The sequence below is a fragment of the Schistocerca piceifrons genome, chromosome 4 (assembly GCF_021461385.2).
Source record: "Schistocerca piceifrons isolate TAMUIC-IGC-003096 chromosome 4, iqSchPice1.1, whole genome shotgun sequence".
Lineage (NCBI taxonomy): Eukaryota > Metazoa > Arthropoda > Insecta > Orthoptera > Acrididae > Schistocerca > Schistocerca piceifrons.
The window spans coordinates 468,152,406-468,164,106 of NC_060141.1; positions in this window are offsets into that span (position 1 = coordinate 468,152,406).

An 11,701-nucleotide genomic window follows, 5' to 3' on the forward strand; every position below is an offset into this window, starting at 1 on the left:
TGATGTGGAATCTTATGAGAGAGCTTTTTATCTATGTGAGTAAGATTATTGTGTAAAAGTGATAGTTTGACATCTTACAGAAACCTCCTCATTATTTTTGAGTTCACACTCTCATGTCAATATATTAACCCCCTAATTTTATTTGCTGTTAATAAGAAGTGTGAATTTAGGATTATTTGTGAAATTAAATGCCATAATACTTGCATAGACTGTTTCTCTGCCTGGGATTCAAAATAGAAATTTACATTCTGGTGCAGAATCAGAATTTTATCCGTGATGGATGGTGCTGATCTCCATGACTGTTCCTTTATTCTACACCCTGTAGTCTAACAGGTTGCTGGCAGGCATCAGACAGAAAACTGGAAACTCCAGATATTAAATAAATGTAATTACTTTTCAAACAGTGATTTACTGTCATATGGAGTTCTACCGAGCGAGGTGGCGCAGTGGTTAGCACACTGGACTCGCATTCGGGTGGACGACGGTTCAATCCTGTCTCTGGCCATCCTGATTTAGGTTTTCTGTGATTTCCCTAAATCCTTTCAGGCAAATGCTGGGATGGTTCCTTTGAAAGGGCACGGCCGAATTCCTTCCCCGTCCTTCCCTAACCCAAGCTTGCGCTCCATCTCTAATGACCTCGTTGTCGACAGGACGTTAAACACTAATCTCCTCCTCCATATGGAGTTCTGCTCCACAGACAGCCACTGCCAATCGGTCTGAAGATGACCACATAAGTGATCGAAGCCAGTCACCACAAATAATTTCAAATTGTGATCGATAATGATTTAAAGTAAATTATCCAAAATAAATATAAAGTAAAAGAGTATCTCATTAGCCTCCTCTCCTATAATTAATCATGTTTGGACTCAAGGATGCATGTACTGGATAACAGTAATGTTCATATTAAACAGATATTTAACTTTACAGTTATATGAACATCTGATGGTGCTCTCTAAAAATTATAAAATGGTTTGTATGAACTATTAGAGGAAACAACAGTTGAGTAAAAAAACTATTTCTAGCTTTCTGTACTTGTAGTTCCTTCCTCTGGGAAGATTGGGAATGAGGGCAGTGTCACTCAGACCACAAGTTGAGAGAAATCCACCTGTATTGAACACTGATGGAATTCACTTTGGAGTACCACTTGAATTTTTGGGATCTCCACCAGGTCAGTTTAAGGAAGAAACCCAGAAGTGGGCTTCTAGATTTCTTACTGGTAGGCTCAATCAACATGCAAGTATTATGGAGATGCTTCATGAACTCAAGTGAGAAAACCCTGGACAAACATGTTCTTTACATAGAACACTATTGAGAAAATTTAGAGAAATGTCTTACAAGGTACCAATCACCACATACCGTATTGTAGCTAGCAAATTAGGCCCTATGTAATACAGAATACGGAAAAGAACTATGAGTGAATGTCTAATACATTAAAACATACGGTATCACTCTAACGCTTTGTGATTTATTTCAAATGTTTTGTTACACATTTCACTATAACTGATAAACTGTGATTACCAGTGACACACATCTATAACAGTCTCATGATTTGGAGATGTTTGTATTGTCTAGACCTATTAATAATTCCTCATTCAGCTTTGTTTATCACAATGCCATATGAACATAACCCGGATTCTCAAAAACTGGATAAGGTATAGGAAGATGCAGTTCGTGCATAACACTGATATATAGTTCTTTGTTTACACAACAACGACCAAAATTGAAGCATAATGAGGCCTAGATTAGTTGAAGGGTGATAATTTCGTTAGTTGTGGAACTCGTAAAGTCTGAATGCGGAATAATTGTGTTGACAAACGGACATGGCATTGCCTAATATTTACGTTTGCTTTATATTTGAAGGTACCGTATTTATCGCACTTCTCGCAATAAAACCTAAAAGAAAAAGGCAAAAATCAGAAAATATAGTTAATGAATAAGCATTCAAAGAATATTTTGATACATATTACGAACAATAACGTACATAAACTGTAGAAAATGCAAGGAATATGTATGTAACTTTTTACATATGTTAGGTCCGCTTTTCCGCACTTGCTAGAGCTGTAACCGGGTTAGTCTGTCACCGCATTCGCGATTATTTGCATTCGAACCAGGGTTTTACATTTAACTCCCATAAATTAAGCTCCATTGAATAATCTGGACTTATTTGGCGTTCCAAAATGACAGCTGTGTGCAGATCTACATGTAATGGCATTTTAAACTACAGGTGGGCGACGTCGCTAATGTCAATAGAGCTCATTATAGTTCTCGTCACCAGGTGGCACTGCTACACATGTCACACGTTCTGTCTCCCTGATGACGTCATGAGCCTCAACCAATCAGCAGACCCGATTCCCTGGCGTCCCCTAGACGCAGGTGATAAGCAGTTCTGTGTTCTAATAAGCACTATCATTGAAATAATTGAATGTTAATCTAAAAGCGATCGCTTGATATTAAACGTGTGATTTAATTAACTTAATTGTTTGTTTTTATTCGGCCGGTACTTAATATTTTTCGTAATGATATTGAGGTAATCTGGATTATTAATTTTTTATTATAGAACAATTTGTAGTGTCTTATTTTCGTTTATAGGAATGGATTTGTCTACCGCTATGAATCTGGACGATGTAAGTGAAGTTATGGGCCAAGATATGTTGACCACAATTTGCTTCCTGCAAATGTGTGGTCTCATAGGGAATACGTTCAATGTCGTGAGTGCGGCGAACATATGCGCCTTACGAGTGTATCGAGTTGCCGTACTCACGACTTGTTCGTATGGCGCTGCAGCAAAGATCGGTTGTGGCGGTCCATTAGACGAGGGACGTGGTTCGAGAAATCTAAGCTCACCCTCAGAGACATAATGAAAATAACATATTGTTGGTGTTTAAGATATCCTGTATGGCTGTGTATGCATGAGTGTCGTGTCAGTAAACATACCGTAGTAGACTGGTACTCGTTTTGTAGGGAGGTTTGTGGGGAATATATGAAATATAGGGGGCCGTTGGGGGGGGCTGGGCGTTATGGTGGAAATTGATGAGTCTCATTTTGGGAAAAAGAAATACAATATGGGGGAACCTCCGGTTGGGTTATGGGTGTGGGGGGGCAGTAGTTTCAGGTCAGCATTGTAATGATGTAGTCTTTAGAGTAGTACCAAATAGAAGTAAGGAAGTTTTGGTTAGGTTAATTGAAGATGAGGTGGCAGAGGGATCTATTGTTATTTCAGACGGGTTTTCTTCTTATAGGGATTTAGGGGATAGGGGTTACCAACATCTTGTAGTAAACCATAACATTGAATTTAGCTCTCTATCGACAGGCGCCTGTACTAACAGCATAGAGGGGTACTGGTCAGCGGTAAAATCACTCATAGGGAAAGGGAAACGGCAAATTTCAACTCATCAAAGCCATCTAGATGGGTATTCTTGGAGACAAAACATTCCGCGGACATATTGCCCGTTTAAATGTTTCATTAAACTTGTGGGCAAAATGTACCGTCCCAAACATCTCAGTTAATTTCAGGAGGGAGGGGGGGGGGGAGGGAAGGGGGGTTGGTGAATGTGTGTGTGTGTGTGTGTGGGGGGGGGGGGGAGAGAGAGAGAGAGAGAGAGAGAGAGAGAGAGAGAGAGACAGAGAGATTTCGTAATGTGTTTGTTGTGAGTGTGGGTATGTGATTTTCATTACTGTCTGTTTAGGCGAGCTTCCGTTATTCGTCGATATTTCCGTGTGGTAAGTTCTCTTTTCCATTTCCTTATTTATCTATATTTCACTATTTTGCCATATTTCACTTTCTTATTCCACCAATATGTGTATTTCCGTGTTGCGAAGTACGTAACAGAAATTTGGGAACTGGCGATCTTTTTTCGTTTTCCAGCTCTAGTATCAGCATGACATTTTGGAATGTGTACTTCCGAAACCCCCATCACAACAACATCCTTCACTTCGTCTTTACACTGACGACACAACTATAATTTGTATTCCGTACTTCACTTCGCCTTTACACTGACACTATATATGTCAATTCGCGAGCAAGATAAAAATGTTGCGTATAGCTATATAGCTCGAGTAACGAATGGGATACTATTAGCGTCCAAGGCACAGTAGCTGATAAGTGTTTTTTGGCTTTTTAAAAAAAAAAACTCACGAGATAGAATAAACTGATCCTACTTTATTAAGCAATCAATAAAAAACTAAACTAAAACATATTGCTGTTATGTTTTAGTTTAGTTTTTTTATTGATTGCTTAATAAAGTAGGATCAGTTTATTCTATCTCGTGAGATTTTTTTTTAAGCCAAAAAACACTTATCAGCTACTGAAGGGAGCTACAACACTAAGAAGAATCGCTTCTCGGCTTAATAAAGTAGGATCAGTTTATTATATCTCATGAGATTTTTTTTTTAAAAAGCCAAAAAACAGTTATTAGCTACTGAAGGGAGCTACAACACTAAGAAGAATCGCTTCTCGGCTTTTGACAAGATCAATGTTTATCTCTCTCGCATTCCTTTGTTTCTCAACATTCTCCTCAGCTCTTTCATCTTTGTAATACATGGTCTCTGGCGACTTGTGACGTCATTGTTCAAAGCCGACGGGTTGTATCCCCTGCTGCACTAGACCCCAGATTCCACACCACTCACGGGCTGCACTTAAATGGCCTTGGAAAGCAACTTGTTACATTAAAGCTAATGGAAATTATTCAGAGACTGCAATACTTACCAACAACACCATCAGTGGTACCTGTATCATCATCACAGAAAGGGGACTAGTGCAGCAGGGGATACAACCCGTCGGCTTTGAACAATGACGTCACAAGTCGCCAGAGAGCATGTATTACAGAGATAAATGGAAATGTCGTGTGGCTAGAGCCTCCCGTCGGGTAGACCGTTCGCCTGGTGCAGGTCTTTCAATTTGACGCCACTTCGGCGACCTGCGCATCGATGGGGATGAAATGATGATGATTAGGACAACACAACACCCAGTCCCTGAGCGGAGAAAATTTCCGACCCAGCCGGGAATCGAACCCGGGCCCTTAGGATTGACAGTCTGTCACGCTGACCACTCAGCTACCGGGGCGGACCTATTACAGAGATGAAAGAGCTGAGGAGAATGTTGAGAAACAAAGGAATGCGAGAGAGATAAACATTGATCTTGTCAAAAGCATAAGTGTTTTTTGACTTTTTTTAAAAAAAAAATCTCACGAGATAGAATAAACTGATCCTACTTTATTAAGCAGCTCCCTTCAGTACCTAATAAGTGTTTTTTGGCTTTAAAAAAAAAAAAAAATCTCACGAGATACAATAAACTGATCCTACTTTATTAAGCAATATCTTGTCAAAAGCCGAGAAGCGATTCTTCTTAGTGTTCTAGCTCCCTTCAGTACATAATAAGAGTTTTTTGGCTTTTCTAAAAAAAAAAATCTCACGAGATAGAATAAACTGATCCTACTTCATTAAGCAATCAGTAAAGAAACGAAACTGAAACATAACAGCAAAAGCTTTTAGATTTACATTCAATTATTTTAATGATAGTGCTTATTAGAACACAGAACTGCTTTATTATCTATGCCTCGAAGTGAAGTCTTTACGATCTATGACTAAGGAATGACGTCATTGTTCAAAGCCGACGGGTTGTATCCCCTGCTGCACTAGACCAACAGAAAGTATCTCTAGGAGTGACTAATGCAGAATCAGATACATTAACAGAAAATGCAGCAGAAGTACCTAAAGAAGCAATACTAACAAAAGTAGAATCAACAGCAGCGTCAGAAGAACCACGTTCAGTAAAAGCAGAAGTAACTCCTCCAGCATTAGAACCAGCTCCTACAGCAGTAACACCATCTCCCTCACCAGCAGTAGCAGCACAAACTACTTCACCAGCAATAGCAGAAGAAACACCATGAGCAACAGCAGAAGCAACTCCTCCAGCAGTAGAACCAGTTCCTATAGCAGCAGCACCACCTCCCACACCAGCAGTAGCAGAACCAACTCCTTTACCAGCAGCAACTAAACCAACTTCACCAACAGCAGGAACAGTACCAGCTCCTCCTCCATCACCTTCAAGAGTAGCAGAAAAGAATAGACCAGTCACAGTAAGTAAAGTATCATCTTTGTCTCATGATACCAAATGATTTGGGAAAACATGTTCCTATAAAACTTGTGGACAGTAAAGTGAAACAAACTTCCAACCTTGTTTCAAACAGACCCAAAAATTACCAAAGAGAAATGAAGATTTTTTTTATGGTTTATCCCAAGGAAGTCCAACTGCCACCTAACATAGATTCCAGGACTGAAAAAACAATTAAATGTTCTCCATTGCCCCATAATACTGTACTCCTCCCCTCCTGTGACAGTAACTCTATCTTATTTCTGCACTTAAATGTCAGGTCTCTGAAAAATAAAGCTGATGAGTGTGGTATACTATTAAAAAGTAACAAAAGAATGATTTTATGTATAAACGAACATTGGTTAAAGGAAGAGGATATAAAACTGTATGTACCATCAGGTTTCAGATTAGCTACATACTTCTGCAGACCCAGTGAATCCTATGGGGGTTCATCCATATATATTAGCAATTATCTAGACTTAAAGTTTTCTGTTCTTGAAGTTAGTGACCTATGCATTAAAGGAGTTTTTGAAGCAGCTGCTTTTATTATACCTAGTATACAGCTCATAACTGTGTCTTTATATCACACTCCTGAAAGTAATGTAGAACAATTTATAGAATGTTTAGAAAAACTTGTGATCAGTATACAAAAATATACTAAATGCAAAATTTTAATCTTTGGGGGATCTAAACATAGACATTAGGAAAATGACAGCCAGAAATGTTAATTTAGTAAACATGTTAAGATCCTATAATCTCTTTTGTGCTAATGAAAGTCCTACAAGGCACTCCTCCTGTCTTGACCATCTAATAACAAATGTATAAAAATGTGATTTTGAGCTAGGCTTATTTAATGTCGATTACCTGTCAGACCATAGAGGTATATGGGTGAAACTAATTACTAAAAAACCAAAAGAAGACGAGGAACAAATTCAGTGTGTCAGACTATCTACAGATACAAATATTAGCAAGTATAGAGAAGAACTTAAGTCTATAGATTGGAATACTGTTATACATTCCTCCAGAAATGTTGATGAAGCCTTCAGCACATTCCTCAAAATCATTTCTGAAATCTTCCACACATGCTGTCCACTGGTTAAAAAACAAAGAAACAAAAAAGTTAGGAAACCTAGCCACTCAACTTTACAGAAGTGGTTTTCACCCCAATTACAAAAAATGAGACTATTGGTAATTACTTGTCACGATAAGGTCAAAAAGGGAGCAGTAGATAAATAAACTTACAAAAACCTAAAAAGAAAATATAGATCTGAAATTAAAATAGCCAAGTGTAAGGCAAATGGTGATATCATTAAAAAATCACACAATAAATGTAAGGCTGCATGGAAAGTAATAAAAGCAGAGCTAGGTATGGATATAAACTACAAAGACAACACAAATGCTGCTAAAGTCACTACTGATGATTTCAATAACTTTTTTGTCAACTCTGCCAATCTTAGCCTTCCAACCCACAGCAACCAGAATTCCAATTCAACACATACACCTATTTCTCACCCCATATCTGGCAGAAATTTTCAACAAAACATTACAAACATAGTGTCAGCTTGTAAATGGAGAGAAGTACAAGTAACTGATATAATTAAAGCAACCTCTAAATTAGGATACTCTAGATCTGAAGAGGTGTATGGCCTGTCAAACTATGTAATTAAAAAAGTTGTAGATCTCATAACATAGCCTCTTTGCATACTGATAAACTGGATGCTCTCGAGAGGAAACTTTCCAGAATGTCTCAAAAAAACAGTTGTCATACCATTATACAAAAAGGGTGACAAGTCCTGTATCAATAATTATAGACCAATTTCACTTGTGCCTATTCTCTCAAAAATAATAGAACATTGCATACTGCAGCAAATATGCATACACCTATCAGACAATAATATATTAAATGATTCTCAGTATGGATTCAGGTCAAACTTATCAACAGTCAAAGCAGTTGAAAACCTTATCTCTTTTGTACTATGCGTATTTGAGTCAGAATTATCTGCTGAAGCCATTCTAATTGACTTGAGTAAGGCTTTCGACTCAGTTAACCACAAATTATTATTAGATAAACTGTGTTGCTGTGGAATCAAACACTTGGAACTCTCACTATTTGAATCATACCTCAGCAATAGAAAACAAATAGTAAAGCATAATGACCAACAGTCACAGACTTTAAGTATAAAACGAGGTGTTCCTCAGGGCTCAGTGCTTGGCCCTCTACTATTTATATTGTTTGTAAATGACTTTCCGAATAACTTACCCTGTAAATCTATCCTCTATGCTGATGACACAACATTAGCTAATTCTGGAAAGGATATAAACATATTGAAGGAGGAAAGTGAAGAGTGTCTCAAAATATCCAATATCTGGTTTAAAGCTAATGACTTATCTACGAACCATGAAAAGACTGTCAAGATAATCTTCAGTTTATCAAACAGTAACATGGAGTTATCATCTGTTAAACTACTAGGAATACACATTGACTCAAAATTGACTTGGGACACACATACAGATTATGTATGTCGAAAGCTATCACGAGTTATCTACCTACTAGCCAAACTACACACGTGTTACACAAGATTCATTGCTTCAGTCATAATATGCCTTCTTTCATTGCCATCTACAATATGGCATTCTTTTATGGGGTAACTCTCCAGGAGCCAAAAAAATTTTCACTTGGCAGAAAAAAGCAATTAGACGTTTTTACGGAATCACTGACAACAAGACCTCATGTAGACCTTATTTTAGAGACTTAAAAATTCTCACAGAAGCTATCTCTTTACGTATATTGTTGCCGATTAAACATAAAAGAAAACTTAAACCACTACACTACAAGGAAATAAGTTCATCAACACAATACTCGACAAACAAATATGATTGATATACCCACAACTAGGCTTAAGAAAACCCAATCTAGCTATGAATACATAGGCATAAAATTATTCAACACTTTACCCGTACAGGCTCAATTGGTTTCAATGGATATTTTCAAAACTGAAACCAAAGTGTGGATGAAGAAAAATACTTTCTACAGCGTAGAAGAATTTCAGAATAGTTGTAAAGATGATCTAATTTATTGATAAACTAAGGCTTACTGTTATGTATAGTTATGGATGTAGAGGCAGCTAGCTATAAGCTAATAGGGTACAACACTGTCTTTTTTTTCATGTAATATTTTTGTTATATGAAACATAATGTACAAATAGCTATAATACTTCTGACAACATTGATTGCATGTTAATGCTGATAAATTATGGCTTACTGTTATGTATGGATATAGGTGTAGAGGCTGTTGTAAGCTAATAGTTTACACTATGTAATATTTTGGTATGTAAAACATAATGCACAAATAGCTGTAACTCTTCTGACGACATTGATTGCATGTTAGTGCTGAAAGGTGGATAAAATAAATAAATAAATAAATAATAGTATGAATAAATACAATACATCATTTGTTTCTATTAAAAATTTCGCCAATGGAGTTGAAGGAGTTGGCCACTAGTAAGTCTTTCAGGCTCCTTTTAAACTGATCTTTATTTCTAACTAAGTTTTTTATGTTTGCTGGCAAATCATTGAAGATGGGTGTTCCTGAGTAGTGGACCCCTTATTGAACTAAAGTAAGTGCTTTTAAGTCCTAGTGCAGATCATTTTTGTTCCTGGTATTGTATGTATGAACTGAGTTGTTTGTTGGAAAAAGAGATATGTTATTTAGGACAAATTTCATTAAGGAAAAATATACTGAGAGGCAGTAGTTAGTATACCCAGTTCTCTTCACATCCTGTGTAGATATTGTAACAAAATTATAACTGTTTATTATATAAGCTTATTTTAAGATGTTTGGTGTTACAAAATATGCACTTGCATTAAAAACAGGTGATTTGTGTGAAATTAATGGGAAAAAATATGTTCTGAGACTTATTTGACAGATGGCTTTCAGTGTGAGAATATATTTTCCTCAATAACTATGTCAAGTTGAATTTTTCACTTTAAGAAAACAGTATAATCACAGGATGGGTGTGATCTAATGGAGTGTGCAGTAGCCCTATGTTTCAAACAGTAATGTTTGTGGATACTCTGCAACATAAGAGCAATAAAATTGTTACTCTATTAATTCTTGTTTTAATACTTCCTAGAATGAACACAATGTTCCAATTGATCGTATGCATTGTTATTACTTTAGAACCATTCTAGAATAAGGGGGCCTGAGTAAGGCAAAACCTAATTTTCTAAATTTTGTCTTTATTTTGCTAGGAGATCTTTCTAAAATATTTTCTTGTTTTGGGGGGGAGAATGCAAACAATCATATAGAATTATATTTCTAGCACTACAAAGTACAGAATACAGTGATTAAAGTTACACTCGGAAATTTCAGTATTCATGTTACATGCCTAATTTTTCATCAACATTAACCTTAATTATACGGTTACACTTTTTGCTGATTTGAACTGTGTACTACATGTTAAAAAGATTTTGTTTGGTCATAGTAATAAAAGCATTTCATTTTGTTAGTTCATATGTCCCATACGGAACTGAAATTATGATGACAAAGGAAGGAATTAACATTAAGGAATATTACTTAACAGAAATTATGTAGCAATGGTTACACTTTTTGCTAGTTAACTTTAACATAAACCATTTAGTTTTCCATTAAGAGTGAAAGCAATTGCACAAATCACATAAAGAACAAAGTTTCCCCATAGGGAACTAAAGTATTTTATGTTTGAGTTATTGCAGACCCGAATTATTGTGCTCTTCATATTTCTATTTAAAAAAGTTTGTAACTCAAATTCACAGACATTTTGGATTCTGTACATACATGTGTATAGCAAGGTACTTTTCATGTGCCATGTGGAACCTTTAATTTTCTGGTTTAAATATAATTTATTTCATGCATTACCTTTAATACCAACAATGTCAGAATGCATTATTTACCATTTAGAAGAAGAAATATTAGTGTACAGAATAACAAACCTCATGAAAAATGCGAGAGATTGTTCTGTACAGAACTTGGAATAGCTCTTTATCAATAGCAGGTAAAAAGGCTTTGTTCAAAGAAACCAGTCAGTACCTCTTAATTCACCATAGAGGTGATACAGTAATCAAACAATTTACTTTTTTCAGAATTTCTGCTAAGTATTAAAAGTGTGTAGACGTATTCAATTAGTATTTGCTTTACCAATAACCTGTAGTACTAGCACACGTATAAGCAGGTATTTATGGGAGTCAAGAGTTATGTTAAAATTAACGATACTGACTGGTATTACTTGCTCACAAAACACTGTAGTTGCTGTAGAGTTTATGCTGTATGTGGTGTACCCAATGTTATTCCTGGATGACATAATATTCTGTTATCCTATGGAAGTGCACTGGTACCACACCTATTTAAAGAAAGTTTCGCTGTGGAATAGTTGTACCAGATGCCTGTACCAGAAAACAAATCTCCACTGTGACACCCTCATGTTCACGGTATGCTATTAGCTATTATTACAAGGAAACCCTTCACATGGAGAGAGAGAGAGAGAGAGAGAGAGAGAGAGAGAGATGGGAGAAAATCATGTTCTTAGGAGGAACAAGCTTTACAGCGGCATATGCCAGTCATGACAAAACTCT